Source organism: Sus scrofa, chromosome 12 (genome assembly GCF_054392235.1).
Source record: "Sus scrofa isolate SSC_HxYL_T2T_F1_AM1 chromosome 12, Sscrofa_HxYL_maternal_Yorkshire_Landrace_v2.0, whole genome shotgun sequence".
Lineage (NCBI taxonomy): Eukaryota > Metazoa > Chordata > Mammalia > Artiodactyla > Suidae > Sus > Sus scrofa.
This window is the reverse complement of record NC_139394.1, coordinates 4,135,818-4,158,832: the sequence shown is the minus strand read 5'-3', so window position 1 is coordinate 4,158,832 and position 23,015 is coordinate 4,135,818. Positions and strand designations below refer to the sequence as shown.

Below are 23,015 nucleotides of genomic sequence, written 5' to 3'. Positions count from 1 at the left end.
GTGGGCTCTAACCAGCCACTTCTCTCTCCACTCCTGCAGGACCGAAGGGAATTCAAATCCCTGGTCCCCTCCTCCCTAGCCCCTCCCCCGGCCTTCCGTCTACACACAGTCAGAGGCAGACAGGGCACCCTTGCTGTGTGCAGGTTACGGTATGGAAACCGCTTCCATTGACCAGGCCCTGAAAGCATCAGTCTTGCGTCTCTTGCCCAGAAATCATCCCCAGAAAAGAGGAAAGAAAAAGGGTCACCACAGAGCATGGCCCCAGAGACCCAGGTGGGAGGCGGAACACAAAGTGGTGGGCAGGGGGCGGGGGAGCAGGGGAAGCCCCCAGCGCCCACCTGAAGCTGGACCCAGCATGAGGGGTGGCCTGGGTACCCGCACCCCTCTTGTCCTACCCCAGGAAGGGACAGCCAGCCTCCTTGCAAAGCAGCCCTGACACTAGGAGCAGCAGAGCCATGCCAGGTGCCCAGGGAGGGCAGAGCTGCGGGAGCCAGGGGTCCGGGAGAGGCTGTGCAGAGGAGACCAGCCCGTCGGGGAGGTGGGCCCTCTGGCCATCCGGGGTTCTGGCACCTCCCGGCAGGTTGGAGGGAATGAGTCTGGCTGGCTTTGCAGCCTTTAACTGGGGGGCCCCGGGGGCCCCAGCACGGAGGACAGAGACAGCTGATCCTGCAGGTGGAGGGGCCGCCTGGCCCTGCCCGCCTCTCGCATTGTGTGCAGGCTCCCAGGCTCTGAGTGATGGCGTAGTGCCCCTGGGGGGAGGGTCTCTGCAAACGAGATACTGCGTCTCCCTAGACCTTCCTGAGTAAATAAAGGCTAAATATAAATAATGTGCCCACATTGCTCTCCGGCTCTGCCCTTGACTAGAGGGAACACGCTGAAATGGTTGATTAAGAATAAATAAAATTACGCTATTCTAGCTCCTCCAAACAGAAAGGCAGGGCTCCCCTCTCTCTCTGTGTGGCTGAGATAAAGCAGCCCCGGGAGGCAGCGGAGTCACTGCGGCTGGTTTATGGCCGTCTGTACAATTCACCCTGCACGCAGGCATGGAGCAGGCAGAGGCATTTTAATCAGTGATTGTCACATAGGTGGGGTCCTTGAGTGGCGTGGAATCATCTCTCCAGAGGAAGGTGGGTGTTTCAGTGGCGCGAAGCAGCTAACTCAGGATGGCTCACAGGGTCACCCCGGGAGACGAGGGGGCTTAAGGACACACATGAGCCCAGCCTGGCCTTCCTCTGTCCCCTCTTGGACCTGCTGACAAGCACACTTCAGCACCGCACCCTCCACCCTGGCCTCCGGCACGGGAGGCCACTCCATCACTGCCTTCTCCAAAGTGGGAGGCACCTCACCTTTCCACGCAGGTGCCTGGCTGTCCCTGGGCTGCACCGGCGGCAGGAGGGAGACACCCAAAGGAGGCAGCTTCCTTCTGGAATAACAACAGGCTGACAAAGCGCCCCTCGTGGCTGACACTTACCGAGACTTCCCCGAGTTGCCGCGTGGAACATGCACCACCGCCCCTAATGCAGGCTCCGGGGGTGCAGCCACTTAAGCAACGAGAAAGTCGGCTTTGAGAGCCAAAAGGACATGTCTGGAATCCACTGCTTACCAGCGGGAAACGTGCCTCCAGACTCAAACCTCGCTTCCATCAAAGACTGTGCTCCAGACCAGCCAGGCTGGATGGTCTGGGAAAGGGGCTGTGCATCCAGCAGGCGCCCAATCCGTACTCCTTGAACCAGACGTTTGAATTCAGCCGCGGCGTGGGCTTTGTCAGCGTGCATCCCGCTCTCAGGTTCTAGATGACAGGTGATGGACTCAGTCGCCACCTTCCTTTCCACCTGGGGGCTGCCCATCCTGGCTCGGCGTCCTCTGACTCGTGGGAAGCCTGTCCTTCCCCGCTGTGTGAGCTGGGACGGGGCCCTCCTGCCCGCCTGAGAGACGAAGGGGTTGTATCACGCTGAGTGAAAGGAGCCAGACACAGAAGGTCACACGCTGTACGATTCCATTTATGTGAAATGTTCAGAACAGGCAGCTCCGTGGAGACAGAAAGCAGATCCGAGTTTGCAGGGGCTGGGGCTGGGGTGGGGGATGAGGAGAGGCTGCTCATGCCTCCGGGGTTTCTCTCTGGGGTGATGGAACTGTTCTGGAATTAGACAGAGGTGCTGAGTGTCCAACACTGTGACAGTACGAAGGGCCCCAGAATTCTACAATTTAAAATGGGTTTTTAAAAAAGTAAATCAACAGTAATAAAACACGTGGAAAAACTGGTTAATTTTCTGTTATGTGCATTTCACTTCCATGTAAGAAAAACAGAGGAGAGTTCGAGGGGGACAGTCCCTTGAGCCCCTTCCAGGAGTGATCTTCCAGGGTTACAATTTTTTTTTGCTTTTTAGGGCCACGCTTGCAGCATATGGAGGTGCCCAGGCTAAGGGTTGACTCGGAGCCACAGCTGCCACCCTACACCACAGCCATGGCAACACGGGATCCGAGCCGTGTCTGTGACGTACACCACAGCTCACAGCAACGCCGGATCCTTAACCCACTGAGCGAGGCCAGGGATCGAACCTGCGACCTTATGGAGACTGTGTTGGGTTCTTAACCTGCCAAGCCATAATGGGAGCTCCCAGGGGCTATAATTTTGCGTGGTCCTGTCACTACTCCCCTCCCTTGGCCAGACACCCCTCAGCATCACAGCGGCGCCCTGTTGGAACAACGGATCAGCCTGCCGGCTCCTCCTCCCTGCGCCCCCACCTCGTTCTATTTTACACAGAACACTTCCAACCACAGCCTCCTAGGCTTGGAAATTGGATCTGCCAGGGCCCTCGGTCATCACAGGGGAGCAGGAGCTCAGGCACCATAAATGAGGAGCAGAACACAGATTTGCTGATGATGGAGAGAGCTTTGGAGAAGAAAAACAACACGAACCAGAAGGAACCCGCGCTGGCCCAGTCATACAGATGATCCGAGGAAGTGGAGTGGACGTGTCACTAACACGCCTCGGTGATGATGACATGCGAAGGGGGCCCATCGGCAACCGTGGAAAACCAGCACGTGCTCTGCCACGCACGGCTTTAAGGCGCGCTGTTGTCTACGCGGGTCCACCGGTGCTTGCGTGCTGACACCTGGGCAGACCGTGAGAGGGGCTGGGATGTGCTAAGGGTCCCCCCCCCCAGTGGGTGAGGAAGCAGCACCGCCTTGGGCACAGAGGGACCTGTGTGGTTTGGGATTAGTTCCTAAACCTCTCTGAGCATCAGCTTGCTCCTCTTGGAGGTATTTTTACTTCCAAGGGTTGTGAGCACCCCACATTGCCTTGGGCATTTGGCTAGAGGGAATGCAAAGCTTCAGCTCAAGTTGGAAGGGAGAGCTCTACCAGCAGTTAGCATCACGGAGAGGTTTTCCTAACCCACTTTGAGCATGCTCATCTCCCGGCCATCCATCCGTTGCTGACATCGGTCAGCTTCCGTTGCCGACCTGGCTCCCCACCGGCAGGGACAGGGTCTGCACCAAAGGCAAAAGGCGCCAAGTGCTCTCCAGGTGTGTCCAGGGCTTAGGAAGGACGCCCCTCTGCTGCTCCACTGATTCCTTTGCACAGAGTCTGCCCTAGGCTCGGAGGGGACCCCCCCCCTTCCTTTCACGCTGTTCCGTCCTCCATAAATGCCTTTCCCTCCTTTTGTCCAGCCCAAGAACTGCACAGACTTAAACCCAGCGCATTAGTCCTCTGCTCAGTGGAGTCTTCTTTGTCGCCCACCATCCAGGGAGGTGGGTTGCTTTTCCTGGCCGCCACTCCTCCCCACTTGCTGCCTACTGGCTGTGGGCATTGTAACCGTGGGTTTAAGAAGGAAGGACGGGGCTGTTGTCCAGCTATCATTCTCACCCCACCGCTCAGCACAGCCCTGACGCATGACCTGTGCTCAGTAAACATCTGTGGCGCGCATGTATGCACGGAGGATGGATGGAGGATGGACGGATGGGTGGATGGACGGATGGGTGGATGGATGGACGAACGATGGGTGCGTATGTGACAGCACCCACAAGGAGTTGGTTCCTAGTTTTGGCAACCCAGTGTCAACCAATGGGAGTAGGTCATCCCAATCCAAGAAGACCCAAGACTGTTCTCTAGTCTCCTGGAGACCGTGGGAACCGACTTGACAACAGCCCAGGGGGAGCTTGTGTCTTCAGGCTGCAGCTTTCAAAATCCTTCTCCTCCTGGAGTTCCCATCATGGAGCAGAGGAAAAGAACCCGACTAGGAACCATGAGGTTGCGGGTTCGGTCCCTGGCCTTGCTCAGTGGGTTAAGTGTCTGGCGTTGCCGTGAGCTGTGGTGTAGGTCGCAGACATGGCTTGGATCCCGCGTTGCTGTGGCTCTGGCGAAGGCCGGCAGCTACAGCTCTGATTGGACCCCTAGCCTGGGAACCTCCACACGCCGCGGGTGCGGCCCTAGAAAAGCAAAAGCAAAAACAACAACAACAACAAAACCCCACAAAATCCTTCGCCATCATCAAAGCCTACAAATAAAATAGTAGCTCTGCCTAGCAACCTCAGAGGATCAAAGGCAGCTAGAGAAAAGCAAAATCAAATTACCCTGAAAGACAGCAGCCCCTAGAAGACACACAGCTTTCAACCTTGAAAGCAGAAAGACAGGAGCCTGCCCCCCCACCTCCTCTCCCACTGCCCTCCTCTCCAGCTGCCGGAGGTTGTCGGCTGGGGTTGCAGACTGGGGTGAGGAAAGAGAAGCCAAGCCCACAAAAGGCTTGGTTTGGCCCACGTCGTGCTTTTTAATGTAAAATTTGGGGTGCCAGCATCTAAAGCCACACGCTTTCATGTCCAAATCCAGCTTGTACGTCGGCTTCTCCACAGAAACCCCTGGCTCTCTCCCCTATGACAGCAATAGACAGGGGCAGAGGAGTCGCCACCTCCAGACACGACCTTCTCCAGGTGACCCCAGACCCACCCACCTGTACCTGCCTGGCCCTGGAAGGGGGGTGAACATGCAACACGTCTGTTCCCCGGGACCCTCATCCCCGCAGGCGCATGTTTCCGAACCTTCCAAAGGTCCGCGGTTTGGGGGCTGCTCCCTGGCTTTCCCAGGATGTTGCCACACGAATTTTCTTCTTCTGTCTTTCTCACGCATCTGAATTTTCAGACAGACCCCAGACCAGGAGCGAGATGCTAATTCCATCATCCCTGTGACTTGTCTGTCTAAGGAGGGGAGGCCAGTGGGGGCGACGGGTTCATCCTTGGCCCGTTCTCAGCTTTCGAGCTCCACTGATGCTGCGTCAAAGCCATACGGGCCGAGTTGCACCTCTCCCCCTGTAGAAGGAGGAGACAGGAAACCGACGAGGGCCTCACCTAGCCACTGCCTGCTCCAGAAGGGGGGTCAAGGTCCCCAGGGGCTCCCCCAACCCTTAGGCCACCTTCTCTGCAGGCCAAGACCCACCGACTCTGGACGCTGTTGGTGGAAGACCAGCTGCCGGGAAGAGGGAGGGGAGAGGAGAGGCGGCCTCATCATACCTGTTTGCACTTGGATGACCCAGTGGGGTTTGTGTGCGGGGAGGAGAGCCGGCGAGGGCTGTTTGTTCTGGGAATGGTTAATCCTTGTTCAAATTTATACCCTGAATCTTCCTGCAATTGTGTCAATGAAGAGTCAGTAACACGCTCCAGGCCGCCAAGCCCAACTTGGAGTAACTGACTCCCTTTGCAGGGTTCTGAGCACGGGATCCCCTCCCCAAACACTCACGCTTCCGGGGTCCCTGAAGCCCCCGACTTCCAGGAATGCTCCACAGGAAGCTGACCAGGCTCTGTCTCCACCACTCGCTGCTGCATGAATTAGTCACGTTATACAGCTCTGTGTGGGTGGAGTCCACAGAGGGATTGGAGCTGGCGCTGGCATGGGGGCTGCATGATGCTGGAGCTGGTGCCCGTCTCCGTGGGGCTGGTGTCCCCCTCTCTCTTGGGGGCATGGCTGTGCTTCCAAAGGTTCTGAGGCCCATTGAGGTAACTCCTGGTTTGATTTCCGTCTCATCGTCTCACTCTGGCCCCCGAGCTGAGGCCCAAGGAGAATTCTCTCTACCGTGGATGCAGACAGACGCCGAGGGACGGAGGACAGTACCCGCCCCAGGTCTGCAGAGGCCCTGCACCTCCAGAGCCAGCCACCCCCCGCCTGCCAGACTGCCCTCGTCCCCCGAGACTGGCCTTGCACGAGGGCAGAGTCAGCCCTGCCCGTCATCTCGTTAGCATGATTCAGAGCTAAGTGATCTGATTAAATGGGGCTTCCTACGGCCCAGCTGGAGGTGATGAGCTCCAGTGAGGAATTTGTTTTACCTCAAACTGGGAGGTTTAACCCCAGGAAGGAATAAAAGTCCCTGCTCAATTCCTTCCCCTGGTCCACGTTTCTTGCTGCCTGTGGATGGGCTGAGCTGATGGGCCATTTGTCGGGATGGTTGGATGGAGCCAGATTCTGTAACGGGAAATGGCATCTCTGGAGGCCACTTAGGAGAAAGTAAAACGTGAGCGAGGCAGGGGCTGGGAACCTGCCCCCCAGGAGGCACGCCAGCTGCAGGTGCCGGTAGGGCAGCAGTCACGTGGGCACCTCCGCCCTGCTTCCCATTGGAGGCACTGATCACCGGCCTTGTCCAGGCAGGCTTTAATGTGCCAGGGGCGCCCCAGAATGCTGGGTGTGGGGGGCAAGGGGCAGAGGGGCCTTGAGATCAAGGAATTTGCCCTCCCCCCACCCCCCACACCCGCTGCCATGGGATCTGGGTTTGATTCTGGCCCAGCTACTTATCAGCTAAGTGGCCTTGACCAGTGACAGTCCCTCTGAGCCTTAGATCTATCTATAAAAGGGGGACAATGGAATCTCCCACACAGCATGGTTCTGAGGTTGAAGGGAAGTGCCCCCTACAGGAGCTGGTACGCAGCAGGGGCTCAGGAGACGGGAAGGGGCTGGAGAAGAGGGGGCAGAACTCAGCCTGCGTGTTCCCGTGGCCTTGACCCAGCCACCCCGGTCCGGAACATACACCAAGGGGACATCCTGCCCCCACAGATCCAGAGACAGGTATCAGGATACTGACAGCAACTTATATGCAGTAGCCAAACGCTCGTCCAAATGCCCACTGACAGGAGAGGAGAGAAAGCAATCGCGCTGTGCGCGCCAGTGGGATGCCGAGCCTCCTAGCAGAGCAGGGGCACTTACTGGGCAGACTCAGGCGGTAAAGGGCCCCCGAGCAAGGCAGGACTTTGACGAACTGAAGTGACGATGGCCTCGTTGGGGCAGAGACACCCCCGACCTCCCAACAAGCACACGTGCTGGGGTCACACCCGCTGTTCTGAGTTTCTCTGCTCTTCGCTGACCCTTCTTGTCTGCACGGTCACAGCCTGGCTCCTCCAAGGCCGTCTCAGTTTTGCCAACATGGCAGCAGGGGCAGGGAGGGTCTTTGCAGGGGCACAGGCCACCGGGGCCATGGGGGAGGAAATGGGGTGTTCCTGCGAGGTTTGGCGGGGCCGCCAGCATCCATAAAGGAGGCTGAGGGGGAGTGCGGTGCAAGCCCTCACTCTGCCTCCCAATCGAGCTCACACTGGATGCTGCTGCTGCCTGAGCCCCTCTGCTTCAGGGGAGCAGCGCGTCAGTGATGGATGAGCCTTTAATTAAAGTAATGAGACGTTTATAACGGTGGTTATCTCCAAAATTAGGCCTTTTAGCAATTATTCCTGGGGAATGTTCCCCGGGTGGTTGGCTCCCTCTTTAGAACAACCGTGGGGCGGGGGAGGGATCTCGGCACCTGAGAGGGATTTTCCCAGCATCCCCTGGGCTGTGATGGGTCAATGGTGGGTCACGGTTTCCCTGGAGAACAGAACATGGCTTCTGCCTGAGCTTTCTCCCCAGAGGAGCAAAAGTTCAATGGCCCTCAGGCCCTGGCCACGTCTCGGGTGCTAGTGGACTTCAGAGAGGGCAGCTTTGGGCTCGGAAGCCACATATCTGGGTGCAAGTCCCGCCTTGACACCACTTGCCGGTTCTGGGCCTGAGGGCAAATCCCTGCATCCTGAGCCTCCCGGGCTGTTGGGAAGAACAGATGCCATAAGCTGAGCAAGTACTCTGTCACCTCTCAGGCACCAGATCCACGCTACATGGCTGTCATGTGCTCCTAATAGCATGTTCTAGAACACTCCTACTCGAACCCCACGTCAGCTCCCTCCCCGGGACAGGCTTGCACACATTAGCATCAGTCATCCGGGTTGATACCACAGAAGATGGCCACGTATTGAAAACCAACCAACCAACAGGCCTCACAGACGTCAGAGTGTGAGGCCACAGGAACTCTAGGAAGAGGCCCTTCGTGGCCAGGAAGGTGCGATGGGGGCTGAGTCGTTACCCGACCCGGGCCTTGGTTTGCTCCCTGGGAACCTGATGACGGCGGCCACGGGCCAGAGCACGGCCCAGAGAAGGCGCAAGGATGGGATGTGCGCGCTCTTGGAACTGCAAAGGGTGAGCCCAAGCGCTCCCACCACTCAGCGGGGAAAGGTCACAGGACCAAGTTCAGACCCAGCAGCCATCTGCCCCAGGCCCCTCTGACGGTAACTAACAGGGAGCTCATCCAGAGACCAGAGACAACTGCATGTGCCCAGATCACACAGCCAGCCGTGGTCTGGGGTATAAAACACAAGCCTCTTATTTCCTGAGGGTCTTATCAACATCTGCACTTTGGCTATTATTATTACTGGCAACTTATCCCTAAAATTTATTAAAAATTAACCACGTGCCAGGACTATTTTAAACATTCTCATGCATCATCACATTGAGTCTTCCTAATAACCCTGCGATTATGGCTGTTGTCACTCCTCTGTAACTGATGGGAAACAGGCACAGAGAGGCTGAGAAGTCTCCCTGGGGTCACACAGCAATGTGGACCCAGACCTGGGTCCCTGCACAACATGGCTTCCTACCCTCGAGGCCACGCCAACGGGGTGGCCTATCCAGCCACTCTGGCTGGAGGCGGAGGGACTCCTGATAAGCAGGGGTCTCTCCTGATCCAGGCTTCTGGAGAGAAGGGGTCTCCTGATCCAAGCTCGGCCCTCCCCCTGCCTCTCCTGCCCCTCACCACACAACCCCTCCATCCTGGGCCTGCCTTTCACTGCCCAGGGCCCAGGGCCTCCCAGAGGTCAGCTTCTGTTCGATGGGAAGGTACCAATGCACCCACTCCGGGCTGGGGGAGGGAAGGGGTGTTGTCACCTCTTTGGTCACTTGTACATTCACCCCTGCGCCGTAAGCCCTGCTCGGTGCTGCTCTGGATGCTGGAAGTGCAGCCGTGGAGAAGCCAGTGGGGCCTGCCCTTGGGAAGCTGGTGTTCCAGAAGGGCGTCCAGTTCCCCACTAGCCGAGCCAGCCCCGGGGCTGCCTGCGGTGGTCAACCAAACACTGCCCTCCAGGAGACAGGGTGGAAAGCCAGGGCCAGGGTGCCTGCCTGCTCTTCCAGCAACAACAGGGCACTGTGAAGGGCAGAGGCCCCGGGGAGGAGCGAAGGAGGGCCAGCCAAGCTGGCAGCGGACAAGGTAAATGACGCCACAGAGGCCTACGGCACAGGCACGAGGCTGACCTCTGTGCGGCTGGCAGGAGGGCACTGGGCCCCAGGGGGCCCCCTAAGCTAGTGGGCATGACCGCCCCTGGGCAGCCTGGGTGATGGGATGGACCAGCCCCCGAGGAGCAGGCGCTGCTCCCCACTCTGCCCGGAAGAGGCAGGAGAACCAATGGCAGGGCTAGGGGTGGATTCTTGCCTGGGAACGGCTGCCAAAACGCCAGGGCCGGAAGCTGCCCCTCCCACATCCTCTCAGTGCCCTGGCTTTGCAAACGCAGGAAACTGCCAGCTTGGCCTGGGCAGATGCTGCAAGAAGAGCCAGCTGCCCTCACGGTGGACTGCTGTGAGCGGGCTGGGGAGCATGGCTGTCCTGCTGAGAAGCAGCATCGGAAACCCCACCCCAAGATGCCCGCTTACCAGTGCGCACCAGAGGGGGGTGAGGGGAGGGGGGAGCAGGAACTGCCCCCTCAGGGTCCATGACCTGCAGGTGCAGTGAATCAGCGGCTGGGCACCCAGAGAGTAGCCAGTGGCACAGCTGGCTGACTCCGCCTGCGGGAGCCCATGCACGGGGCTCTACTCAAGACCCCCAAGGAAGACCCCTCGCCTGCAGACGGCGCTGGGCTCAGAGCCCCGAGGAAGGGGTCTGCCCGAATTGTCCTCCTCCAGGACCGGAGCCTGGTCACCTGGAGGGGCCCGCACCACCGCCCCCCCTCCGCCCCGTCAATGTGCTTTTCCAACAATCAGAAATGAGGGCGCCCTGGGAGTCGAAGGGTTTGATCAAAAGGACAGGAAGGGGCTGTAACGGCTTTTCCATCGCACAGCAGCTGGCCGCGCAGTTAACGTGAACTTCCACTTGAGAAGGACAGTTACAGGAAAACAGCACATGCTCCAGGGCCCCTGGTTCGCGGGGGCTCTAGATGCCCACTGAGGGGCCTCGCTGCACGGTTTGACCAGGGCAATAGCCCTGGCCACAGGGGACAGACCTCCTGACCAGGGGCTCCCAGAATCCGTGTGGCCCTCTTGTGTCTGCACTTGTCACCAGATACCCCCACTCCTCAACCTCCCCCTTGGAGGATCAGTATTTACAGACACGCCTCTTGTCCCCTGCACAGCAGGACTCTTCCCCCCACAGGAGGGCCTTGGTGGCCTCAGCTCCCCAGGGGCCCGGCTGGCTGGGGGTCCCTGCTGTGCAGGAGGCCACTCAGGGCTTTCCTCCATCATCCGCTGGACTTAGACAGAAAGGGGCGTCCAGCAGGGCCTTGGTGACCCAGCAAAGGCCCAGAAGAATGGGGCACGTGGAAAATGGGAAGAGCTTCTCCCCTGGGTTCAGTGTGGGGGCACCCAGTCTGGAGGAGGTGGGGGAAGGAAACGGGGGGGGGGGGAGACTGAGAGGAGACTGCCCTCCCCCCCCTCCTCAGAGTCAGAGAGACCAGCCCTGGCTGTGGGACCTGGTGGGAGAGGAGGGTGCCCGCCTGTCTTCTTAGAGAGAGAGCCTTCAAGCAGGGGTCTCGGAGAAGGCCCTGTACCACTCCCCGAGCCTCGCCTTAAGCTAAATATGCTTGGGGCTGCGGCAGGAGCGCACGGAATCACCCAGCCTCTCGTTACCCTCAGCGCCCAGATCGGCACGTTTGTACACGGGGCACCTCTGTGCCAGCTCTCAAAATGCGCTGCTGTCACACTCCACGAGTGCAGGCGGTGGAGGGGGGGCTCGGAGAGCCGCCCCCTCCCCGACCAGGGACTCGACTCACCCACCATCAGTGCCCAGCCCCCTTCTCCCCCTCTCTCTCACACCCTCCCCGCAGGGGATCCGTGGGGGGGTGCCTCCTGTGCAGACCCCAGCCCCAAACCTCTGACTTCTGGCCCCTGGCGGGCTCTTCCCAGAGCTCCCCACCTCCCTGACTTAGAGTGGTATTAGCAGGAGCAGGCTTTTTCTCTCTCTTTTAGTCAAAATCAATGGCAATGACAGAGTTATAAAGCGAGCCGTGGGGAGGAAGAAGAAAGCGCCCGGTGTCAAAACTGATGCCGGGCGTCTTGGAGAAAGCTATTAGGATCTCAGTTGCCTTAGGGTGTGCTGCTCGGCGCGGGCGGTGTGATGTCAGCGAAACCCACTGGCAGGAGCAGCCGTCTTCCGCGGCGCGCCTGTCATTAATGTGGAAGGTGGCACACCGCAGCCATGAGTCTGGGGGCACAGGCAGGGGGGTGGGAGAACTCCACTGGGAGCCTTAAAACGGCCTTTCTGGGAAGAGGACGGGGACCCCCCGGTTGGCGGCGGGGGGGGTGTCTTGGGGTCTCTAAAGAGGCAAGCCCACCCACCGGGCCAGACACAGGGGCTGGTCCTTGCAGGTAGAAGAATCCTGGAGGGCGCAGGTTGGAGCGAGGATGCCCAGGCCAGGTCCCTTTGTTTCCTCCTGTGATTCCCGCCGGCAGGAGGCCAGCACACCTGCGCGTCGCCTCCCCCTCGGGGCGCCCCCTGAGCTGCACCCGCAAAGGGAGTGAAGGGGTTGCTGAACCCACCACCCACTTGGGAGAGTTGGGGTCGCCGAGGTCCCTGCCGCTTTGCCAGAATCCCTTTTCATCTCCCCCCTGAAGGAGGGCTGGGGGGACAGCATTGACCCTGGGCCCCTCCCTGCTCCCTGGAGACAGAAACAAACTGCGATTGGGAGGGAGGGGCGTGATGGGGGCTCATGTGGCTTCAGACCCTCATTACCCAAGAGTCTTGGGCAGCGACCTGTTCGCTCCTCTGTAAAGGGGGGGTGTTCACGTCTGCTCAGGCTGAAGGCGGGGCCACCCCTCGCCCCTCCTCGCCCCTTCCCCAAGGCCCCGCCCACCAGGGAAACTGCTGCAGAAAGCCAAGGAGAAGGCGGGGAGACCGGGCCTGAGTGGGACGGTGTGAGGCTAAGATTCCCACGAAATAAATACACTTTGCTAATTGGATTACTCAGCCAGTAGAATATACTACTGGATTTCCAACATGATGCTAATAAATTGTGTGAAGAACTTAATCATGTTAGCATCCCCACAGCTTGTAAGAGATGAAATTAGAAAATCAGGCAAAGTTGACATCCAGGCTCCCGTAAGCGGTCCAGACGCCCGGAGCTTCCGTGCGCTTCTTCTCTGCGCCGCTGAGGTCCTAGATGCTTCAGTGTATGTATGGTACCAGGAGTGGGGGAGGAGGAGAGGAAGATGCAGGGGTGGTGCTTGGGCCTTGTCCCAGGACCAGGTCCCCAGGAAGGACCCATGGGGCTGGAGCAGTGGGGGCAGAGGATTGAGGCCGAGGAAGGCTCCTCGGAGGGCAAAAGCAGCCCCAACTCTCCGTCTGCATCCAGCTGCGTCCTCCGTGAGGTCTGGGCAGGACCAGGCAGCAGAGGTTCCATTATGGTCCATGCACACAGCAGCAGGACCCTGCCAGCTCCCCCCCACCTCAGTCCCCGCCTCCTCTAGGCAGAGACGGCCCCCTTCCTGGTGCCTCTGACATGTGTGTCTCCACCACGTGCCCCTTCATGCAGGGTGACACTGGGCTCCTGGCAGCCATGGTGTGGCAGGCAGGGTCTGGGCTTCAGGGGAGGGAAGGGGCAAGGGCTGAGCCGTGATGGAGAAAAAGACCCCTCACCTTCAAGAATCCCCTTGGAGGCGGCAGCGGGGGTGGGGGAGGCTCTTAGGAGGGCCTCCCCTTTCACTTTCTAACCTGGAAAACAGACCCTGGTGTAAGAGAGCTGAAAAGTGAGGACCACATCGAAACCTCATGACTTCTGCCCTGTCGCCTTCCCCCCACCCCTGCAGGTGTCAAAGGACAAGGCAGCCCTTCAGACAGTGTGCAAATGCACACAGGCACTCGGGGCACACACACACACACACTCAGAGTTGCAGGTGCACCTCCGCACATACACCTGAAGTCAGCCCCCAAACAGGAGCATCTTCGATGACCCGAGCCTCATGAAAATAATACCCGGCTCCGTGGCAGCGTCCAGCTATAAATGCAAATGTTCCTCTAATGCTCCAGGTTCAAGAGCAACACCTTAGAGACAATTCTAATTTGCATAACAAAATTCAGTTCAGGCAGAGGGAAAAAAAAATCTCTGTTTGCTGCTTCTTGGTAATTAGCAGGAACAATTACTGCAGCATCCAGAATTTCCAGCCCCAAAGCTGCCTGTGGGCCTCACCTGAGCACCTCAGGAGACAATTTAGAGAAGCCAAAATAAGGCCATTGTGAGGGACGCTCACCCTGGGGCACGAGAGGCTCCAGCCAGAAGCACGCACCTGGCCCTCCTCTTAGGCAGCCACTCCCCACTCAATACACGGCCAACCTCACTCCCGCTCACACGCGCCTTCCGGGTACACTGTGTGCCTCGCGTGCCCGTGTCAAGGGATGAAGATGCCAACATGAGGACAGGACAGCCCCGTCTTCGAAGGCAGCTCAGAGGAGGGCTGCTTCTCCCTTCCTCTTGTTTAATCCACTCAGTCATTCTGTGTCTTTTGATTGGAAAGTGTAGTCTCTTTACCCTTAAAGTCATAATTGATAGGTAAAGACTTACTCTTGCTATCTTGTCCATTGCTTTCTGACTTTTTTTTTTTCCTTCTTAGGGCTGCACCCGCGGCATATGAAAGTTCCCAGGCTAAGGGTCGCATGGGACCTGCTGGCCTATGCCACAGCCACAGCAACACCAGATCCAAACCGCATCTCCTACCTACACCACAGCCTGTGGCAACGCCAGATCCTTAACCCACTGAACGAGGCCAGGGATGGAACTCGCGTACTAGTTAGGTTCTTAACCCACTGAGCCGTGGCGGGAACTCCGTGCTTCTCTCTTCTTGGTAGTCCAGCTCTCAGGGAGGGCCAGGTGAATAATGATCTGGGTTTACAGACTAAAAAGAGGTTGGCCAGGCAGGCGTGTGTAACAGGAGCAGAAAGAATGTTGATCCAGCCACCGTGACCTAAAGCCACAAAGGCAGGGACTAGCAGGGGACACTGGGGACTGGCAGGGGCACCAGCCAAGGAGGGACACGGCAGGGGACGGGCAGCAGCAGGTCTGAGGCTGGGCCTGGGCCAAGAGGCGGCCCCGGGAACGGAGGGGGGGCTGGGTGGGGAGAGGCAAGGCCACGGTCACCTGCCCTGGGAGGGTGCCCTCGTTCCCTCCAGATGAGGAGGACGGCCCCTGCCCCCAGGCAGAGATCTGGAAGGGAAGGGAGGAGTCCTGGACTCCGAGGGGCAAGGATCCCGAGGACCTGGATGCGCGGAAGGAGGCGGAGGGGGAAACGTCCAGAACGAGGGCGGGGGTGAGAGGACAAGGAGCCTGGGGGAGGATGAGACGCTCCTGAGATGCTTTGGGGCCCCCCGAGGAGGAGGGCTCGGACCTAGAACGAGGAGGGGACATCCTTAGACTTCTTGGTGCTTCCTTTCCCTAATCCCTCGGCCACTTCTGTCACTCGCCTCTAAGATTTCTGTTCTTAACCTCCTAAAACCGCCTTTGTTGCCTCTGTTGGGTGGGAAAAGCGGAGGCGCCATGAAGCCACCGGAACGGCATTTTTCTCCTTCAACCCACATCCCAGCCCTTGCAGCGCAGGGGGGAGGACTGAGCGGCCAGAGAGACAGCCCGCCTCCCAGCTCCGCTGGTTCTGCCCTGCACAGCATCCCGGGTAACGCAGAGACGTCTTGGTGACCATTGCAAATAGCAGGCAGTGACGTCATTTGCTGCCACTGGAGGTAAGATGGTGACATGAGCCATTTAAACCCCAGGCTCCAGGTTAGAGTCCACCAGCAGGAGAAAGGGGAGGAAGGGAAGGGGAGGGAGGGAAGACGGGGGACGGGGGACGGGAGGGGGAGGAAGCGGGGGAGGGGGAGAGAGGGGACAGGAAGCGGGAGGGGAGAGGGCGGGAGGGGAGACGCAGAGGTGTCTGGGCGAAGGCCAAGGAGAAGAGAGTTCCAAACAGAAATAAGTTCCAAAGAGGAAACGTGGAGCTCAGAGGGCTGGACGCGTTCAAAGAAATTCTGCCCCAGCGACTGAAGAGCCAGCAGCCTGAGGTCAAAGAGAAGAGGCAGACGCAGCTCGCAGAGGCCGGAGCCCGCATCCCTACCTGCGCAAGAGACCCAGTGATTCCGTCTTCAGGAATTTTGTGAACTGGTCGTTAAACCCGGCAATAAAAACATTAAATCACATGCACTCGCAAACAAATAAATCTTATTAAAAACAACGGCCACTTCCTCGTTATTTCCCTACATTTTATCATTAGCCGTGCTCCCAGGAGGACTGCTGTTTCTGGGAGCTGATTGGCTGAAATAGCATAGAATCCTGTATCTCCTTCTACCTCTGCCTCCGGGGAGGTCACGTCATTCCAAACTGGCTGCAGGGGGAGGTTGTACACCAGGGAACCTGGCCGAATCTACGAATCAGAGCTTGATTCCTATAGGTTTGTTGACTGGCTGGACTTAAGAACGTGATGGAGAGACTGCTAATACAGAGTCAAGTGGAAATGGGCATATTGCCATTACCCTGTGGAGAGCAGCAAAAAGATGATCAAGTTCAAGTTGAATGGCAACCATGGGTTGGCTCTAGATGCAAGCGTTCAGCAAAAATCAGTGAGAGCGCTCTGAGGGCCAACTCCCCTGACAGAATTGACAATAAGGAATAGTGTTTATTTTATGATCCCTTGTGAATTCGTGCAACACATCCTCTCTATCATAAATTTTTCTTTTCTTTTTTGCTTCTTAGGGCCACACCCGTGGCACATGAAAGTTCCACGCCGGATCCTTAACCCACTGAGCAAGGCCAGGGATCGAACCCGCATCCTCAGGGATACTAGTCAAATTCGTTTCTGCTGATCCATGGTGGGAACTCCCTTATCAGCAAAATTCATGAGAAACACAGACATTGGTTTTCCAGAGGGCTGGCTGTCCAACGATAAGAGCACACCACTCTCTGGAAGCCATTCCTCAGGATGCACTCCATCCTGGGTTAAAAACGTAACACCCTTCCCTAGGACTGAAAGCACAGAGGGATCCGTCATTGGATTTGGTTGGGGGGGCCCCGGTCCAAGGCAGGGAAGAGCAAGGCCACCAGCGAGCACCAGGGACACCGGAGAGGAGCTGTGAAAGATGTCCCAGCACCGTGCGGGCAGCCCCGATGGGGTGTGAGGGTGATGGGGGGTAAGAGGGATGCGGCTGAGAGTCAGGGGCAGACCCCTCTCACCACTCCCACGGCTCACGGGCACGGCCTGCAGTGCTGTGCTCCTGTACACGCGTCTCACTGACCGTAAGCCGTTCTCCTGGGATCGCGGCTGACCAGAGACTCCTGCGGTGATTTGCTGAGACCAGCAGTTGACCTTACTTCGCAGGCGCCTCCCGCCCACAACTCCTGCATCAGGGCCTTGCGCAGCTGGTCGACCAGTTGTCCGGCACCTGCCTTCTGTGGTTCCGGCCAAGGTCATTCTCATTTAGCTCATCTTTAGGAGCAGATGCAGCCACCTCTGAATTCCTGCGGAGGCCACACTGTCCACGGACCAAGAATCAGACTGGGCAGCGAAGGCTTGAGGTGAGGTTCTGCCTGCTGACACCCAGCCCGAAGGGGGACACCCCTCCAGAGCCAGCCAGAAGGAATCACATGCCCCCACAGATGCAGTGAGCAGCTGGCAACAATTCACTGCTTTGTCTGAAGCCCCTGTGTGGTGCCTGCGCGGTGGACTTTCAGCCCCTTTGGTGCCTCTGAAGCACAGGAGGTGGCACTCGAGCCACCAAGGCTAACTAAGCATGTTTGCCCAAGAAATCCAGATAATGCTCTTATCAGGTGTGACCTTTACCATATGGGGAACACTGTCTGTGACAAAAGTGCCATCTTTTAAATGGTTTTCACACCAGAGTATCAGCCATTAGTCATGAGGCATGCGGGGGGCTGCTGGCTCTGCCCGGGAAATCCTGGAGCCCCGGGTTAGACCCTGGCAGGCTGCTGGCTGTGCGAGCCTTCACTTCATTGAGTCAGCAGGGCCTGATGGCATCCTGGCCACCCCCCTCCCCGGAGAGGGGGTGGGAAGAGCCTCCCTTCTCAGCTTCCCCGCAGCAGGGTCAATGGGGTCCTTATTTGGAGGTGTCTTTGTATCCTCAGAGCTGATAAATGTCTCGATGCCTGATGCCTCCGCTGAGGCTGTGTGTTTAGCGTCAGCTGCCCTCTTCCTCTCTCTGCTGCTGCAGCCTTGAGCATTGTTCAGTGAGGGGGTGGCTGGAGCTGGCCCACCCCCCGCCTCCCCCCACACCTCCCCCCACACGCCTAATTGGAGCGACGCGAGCGCTAGAATTCAGCATGAATTCAGGATGCTCATCTCCACAAGGGCATCTTCCCATATCAGCCGAGAACACCTGGACCAGTCCGATTAGGGAGCCACCAGCCACACGACACTCAGGAGTGTGAGTCCAAATTGAGAGGGGCTGGGGCATAAAACGCATATTGGATTTCAAAAGCTTCGTACAAAGACAAATGCAAAATAGCTTATTAGTCATTTTTATTCTGATTGCATGTTGAAAATAATAATGCTTTGGATATGTTATTCTTTTTTCTTCCTCTTTTCTTTTTTTAGGGGCCACACCAGCCGCCTATGGAAGGTCCCAGGCTAGGGTCGAATTGGAGCCGCAGTTGCCAGCCTATGCCATAGCCATGGCCACACCAGACCTGAGCCACATCTGGGACCTACACTGCAGCTGTAGCCATCTCAGATCCTTAACCTGCGAAGCGAGGCCAGGGATCAAACCCACATCTTCATGGATACTAGTAGGGTTCGTAACCTGCTGAACCACAACAGGAACTCCTATTATTAACTTTAGTTTTGCCCATTTCTTTTTACTTAGCTAATGTGGCCACTAGGAAATTTTAAATGGTAGATGTGGCTGGCATTATACTTCTGCTGGGGCGTAGCTATAGCGAAACCCACACCCTTGCAGAGACCTGGCCTGGGTTTGGGGAAGATGGATGGACGGGAGGGCAGAAGGGAAGGCCCGGTCCAGGCCCTGGGGGTGGACACTCCCAGCCTCATGGCGGGGGGTGGGCAGTGCTCACACAGCCATCCATGCAAACCAGCATCTTCTGGGGGGAAGTGTTGTATCTGCCAAGCCCGATGCTCTGGCAAGGATGAGTCATGACACACTTCGTCTTAGGACAGGTGCTTAGTGATGTCCTCGGAGACAGACTGGCCGAGGCCACCAGGGCCCCCTGAGTCCCCCTTTGGAAGGCACCTGGGGTGACCTCAGCAGGGAGCAGATGGTGGGTGTCCACCCCAAACGGCCAGCAGTGCCCCACCTCTGGGTGATGCCCAGATCTTCCCACCCTGCATATTAACACCTGGATCTATCCTCAGCCATAGCATACAAGAATTCCCAGGAGAGGGATCAAACCTGCGCCATAGCAGGAACCTGAGCCACTGAAGTGACAACGCCGGATCCCTAACCAGCTGCACCACACAAGAACTCCTCAGCCATGTCTTAAAGTGACCAGGAGACAAGCACCGAGGAGCTGTTACCATTGCACCAGCCACTGCCTGACACCTTCAGGGTCCTTTCCAGGCCACACACACCTGTAACTCAATTTCCTCTCCATCCGAAGAAGCACCTGGAAGCCCACGTACCCTCCCTGTGACGGCGGGAATGTTTCTCGGCCAGTGTCGTCCTGGGTCTGAGTCACACACAATGAAGAGGAAGAGTCTTCGGGGCCGGGGAGTCTGCAGGGATTTACCCATGAACTTTGGGGAGCATCCTTGTCCGTCAGACTATGCTGGGTGCCAGGGGTTCAGAGAAGGATGCAAGTCACCCCAGGTGGGCACCATGGGTTCCAAACAGAGCAGCGAGTGAGAGGAGAGACCCGTGAGACGCCGGGGGCTTTTAGACTGATCTGAGGACCTAGAAATGTGTGTGCAATAGAGGGAGGAAAAGAGACCTCAACTGCCTTAAAGGGCAGATTACAGATTACACCAGCCAGAATGGCCATCATCCAAAAGTCTACAAACAATAAGTGCTGGAGAGGGTGTGGAGAAAAGGGAACCCTCCTACACTGTTGGTGGGATTGTCAATGGGTGCAACCACTGTGGAAAGCAGTATGGAGATTGCTCAGAAAACTAAACATAGAACTCCCATTCGATCCAGCAATCCCACTCCTGGGCATCTATCCAGAGAAACCACGACTCACAAAGACACCTGTACGCTGATGTTCATTGCAACAGCCAAGACATGGAAACAACCCAAATGTCTATCAACAGAGGAGTGGGTCAAGAAAATGTGGTACATATACACAGCGGAATATCACCCAGCCATTAAAAGGAACGAAATATCGGCATTTTTAGCAACATGGATGGACCTAGAAATTATCATGCTAAGTGAAGTCAGCCATACAATGAGACACCAACCCCAAATGCTTTCACTGACATGTGGAATCTGAAAAAAGGACGGACGGAACTTCTTTGCAGAACAGATGCTGACTCACAGACACTGGAAAACTTATGGTCTCCGGAGGAGACAGTTTGGGGGGTGAGGGGATGCGCTGGGGTTGTGTGATGGAAATCCTATAAAATTGGATTGTGATGATCATTGTACAACTACAGATGTAATAAATTCATTGAGTAAATGAAAAATAAATAAATAAAATAAAGAAAAAAGAAAAAGAAAACAGAGGAGGGAAGGGCATTAGATGAGCAAATCTGCAGGGAAGAAGGCGGGTGGAGTGTGGGAGGTGCGTGGGGGGGGGCTCCAGGCCGTCTGGATTTAGTGGGCAGTGAAGGCCAAGGCCGGGAGTGACAGGGGACAAAGCTGGAAGAAGAGAGGGGCTTTGCATGGCACACCCAGGAATCAGTCTTTCTCCTGCAGGCAAGGGAGGCCCCCCCGGAAGAGCTTTCAGCGGGGGCAGCAAAGGTTAGGTTTAGATTTTGCCTACACTGTTCTGGCAGCCAGGGCATGGCATCAGATTAACGTCAAAGGGACGAAGTTTGGGGCCTGAACCCAGCAGACGCGGGTGTTAGGACTGGGAAAGAGGTAAAGACCCGAGGACTATTTAAAAGATACCATCGGCCAGACTCGGGGTCAGATTCAACGTGGGGGTCAAGGGAGATGCCCATCGGGGGGCACCCCAAATGTGAGCTCTGCTCTCCAGACAGCAGACGACCATCAGCAGCCTCAAATCCTATGGGCATCCTGTGGGCAGAGGCAATGCCCACCGACATCCCGAGGACAGAGCGGCCCCGCGGCCACCCCCGGCCTCCTGCCAACCTCACCCTGGCCATCAGAACAACCCAGGGCACGGGGTGACTCCCCAGCTGCCCAAGGCGGCAGGTCAAACCCAGCTAAGTAACTAAATAAAGATATGATTGTAATGATGATTAAATTGAAGCACCCCATTAATTTCATGGGCGAGGTGAGAAAACACAAGATAGAACAGCCCGAAACTCATTGTTTGCCTGGCCCCAAGACAGCCCCGTGCGACGTCTGGTTGGGTCTAATTTAAGTATGTAAATTTAATGGTTCAGTAAGTAAAATTGCCTTTATTGTTTGGAATGGTTTGTGCAATAATTTATGGGCTCGGCTGGTTCATTTGATGGATCTTGGTGATGGAGGAGGTGACGGCCGCGAGGCGAGTATTGATATAAAAAGTCAGGGACAGCGTGGGGGGACATTCCGCCTATGTCCAGAGCACCGTAGTCCCAGCCACCAAGGGCAGACGGGCGGCAGCCGAGGCGTGAGAAACGTGCGTCCTGACCCGGAGAGGCCGGCTGCAATCAGCCAGGGCGGCTGCAGCCTCGGATATTCTGCAGAGTGCGTAGGCAGAAGCCCAGACGAGCTTAATTCCTTCATTCCTTGGTTTTAAAATGCATCGATGGCTCAGTGGTTAACGAATCTGACTAGGAACCATGAGGCTGAGGGTTCGATCCCTGGCCTCGATCTGTGGGTTAAGGATCCGGCATTGCCGTGAGCTGTGGTGTGTCAAAGACATGGCTCGGATCTGGCATTGCTGTGGCTCTGGCGTAGGTTGGTGGCTACAGCTCTGATTAGACCCCTAGCCTGGGAAACTCCATATGCCACAGGTGCAGCCCTAGAAAAGACAAAAACACCAAAAAATAAAATAAAATGCATCGATGGAGTTCCCATCGTGGCACAGCAGAAATGAATCCGACTAGGAACCATGATGTTTCGGGTTTGATCCCTGGCCTCGCTCCTTGGGTTAAGGATCCAGCATTGCCGTGCGCTGAGGTGTAGGTCACAGATGCAGCTTGGATCTGGCATTGCTGTGGCTCTGGTGCAGGCTGGCAGCTGTAGTTTCGATTAGACCCCTAGCCTGGGAACCTCCATATGCCACCAGTGCGACCCTAAAAAAAGCCAAAAAAAAAAAATGCATCGAGTGTAACGTGGCACCCAGAAATCGGGAAGAAGCGGGAGTGCTCCAAATGGGCAAACATCTAGGCATTTTGGTGTTTCATCCACCAGCCACTTCTGACCCAGCCCTGCAAGCTCATCCTCCAGCTGGACCTGGCAGGGTGGGTTTCCATGGATAACCCTCCCCAACACACACTCCACCTTTTCCTGGGGCAGCAGGTGTTGCTGGGGACACGGGAGCTGGCCCTGATGGGTGGAGATGGACCAGCAAATGGGGCAGAGCAGGGACAAGTCCTAGGTGAGCCCAAGCAGGGGCCAGGGCTGCAAAGTCAGCAGGAGGACCAGGATGAGGCGCCACATGAGACCCAGTGTCTCTGTCTCGCTAAGGATGGTGCCAACACATAGTATTAAGAAGATCAAGGATTGGGAGCCAGGAGCTTGAGGCTCTTCCAAAATTGCTGGATTTAGGAATTCCCATTGTGGCTCAGTGGGTTACAAACCCAACTAGTATCCATGAAGATTCAGGTTCGATCTCTGGCCTCGCTCGGTGGGTTAAGGATCCACTGTCACCACAAGCTGCAGCACAGGGCCCAGACGCAGCTTGGATTCCGAGCTGCTGCGGCTGTGGCGTAGGTTGGCAGCTGCAGCTCCGATTCCACCCCTAGCCTGGGAACTTCCATATGCTGCAGGTGTGGCCCTAAAAAAAAGAAAAAAGAAAAAAAAACAAAAACAAAAACAGATAAAGAATGGGAGCATTTTAATCCAGGTCCCAACGATACAGTGGCTCACGCCTCTCGAAGGAAGGATGGAGGGTGAGGGAGAGGGAAGGACTGGGGTGTGTCTGTCGCAGCAGTTAGCTCGGCTGCAGCCTCCCCGCTCTGGGGGGGCCCCGCGGGGACTCGCTGAGCTAAGCCCCTCGTGCTCGTCCCAGTTTGAGGCCTTCCGTCCTAAGCCTCCTCCCCATCAGGGTGGGTATAAATAAGCATGACCACCTCTCAATTTTCCACGGCTGATTATCCTCTTGGTGGATTATCTAAAGCCAGTTTTTGCTTCCAGACCAGCATGACGGCACCCAGCGGCCCTCCCCAGCCCACCTGAGTGAGCAGGCTCAGAGCTGAA

At 57.0% G+C, this 23,015-nt stretch overlaps 2 long non-coding RNA genes across 4 annotated transcripts in view; one reads left to right on the top strand and one right to left on the bottom strand.

Moving 5' to 3' along the window:
• LOC102162292 (uncharacterized) overlaps positions 1-23,015 on the bottom strand; it is a 73,638-nt gene that overhangs the window by 17,827 nt on the left and 32,796 nt on the right. Inside the window, exons 1-3 of one of the 3 annotated variants that reach the window (XR_014820814.1) lie at positions 1,604-1,903; positions 1,347-1,423; positions 1,045-1,248 (exon numbers count right to left, since the gene is read on the bottom strand). This is a non-coding gene — a long non-coding RNA (uncharacterized LOC102162292). Of the gene's footprint in view, positions 1-1,044; positions 1,249-1,346; positions 1,424-1,603; positions 2,138-23,015 lie in introns of those variants that run through there. The other 2 variants (XR_014820813.1, XR_014820815.1) reach the window with 2 other exon arrangements.
• On the top strand, positions 14,902-20,216 carry LOC146397990 (uncharacterized). The gene is made up of 2 exons (XR_014820822.1): positions 14,902-15,263; positions 16,270-20,216. It is a non-coding gene; the product is annotated as an uncharacterized LOC146397990 (long non-coding RNA).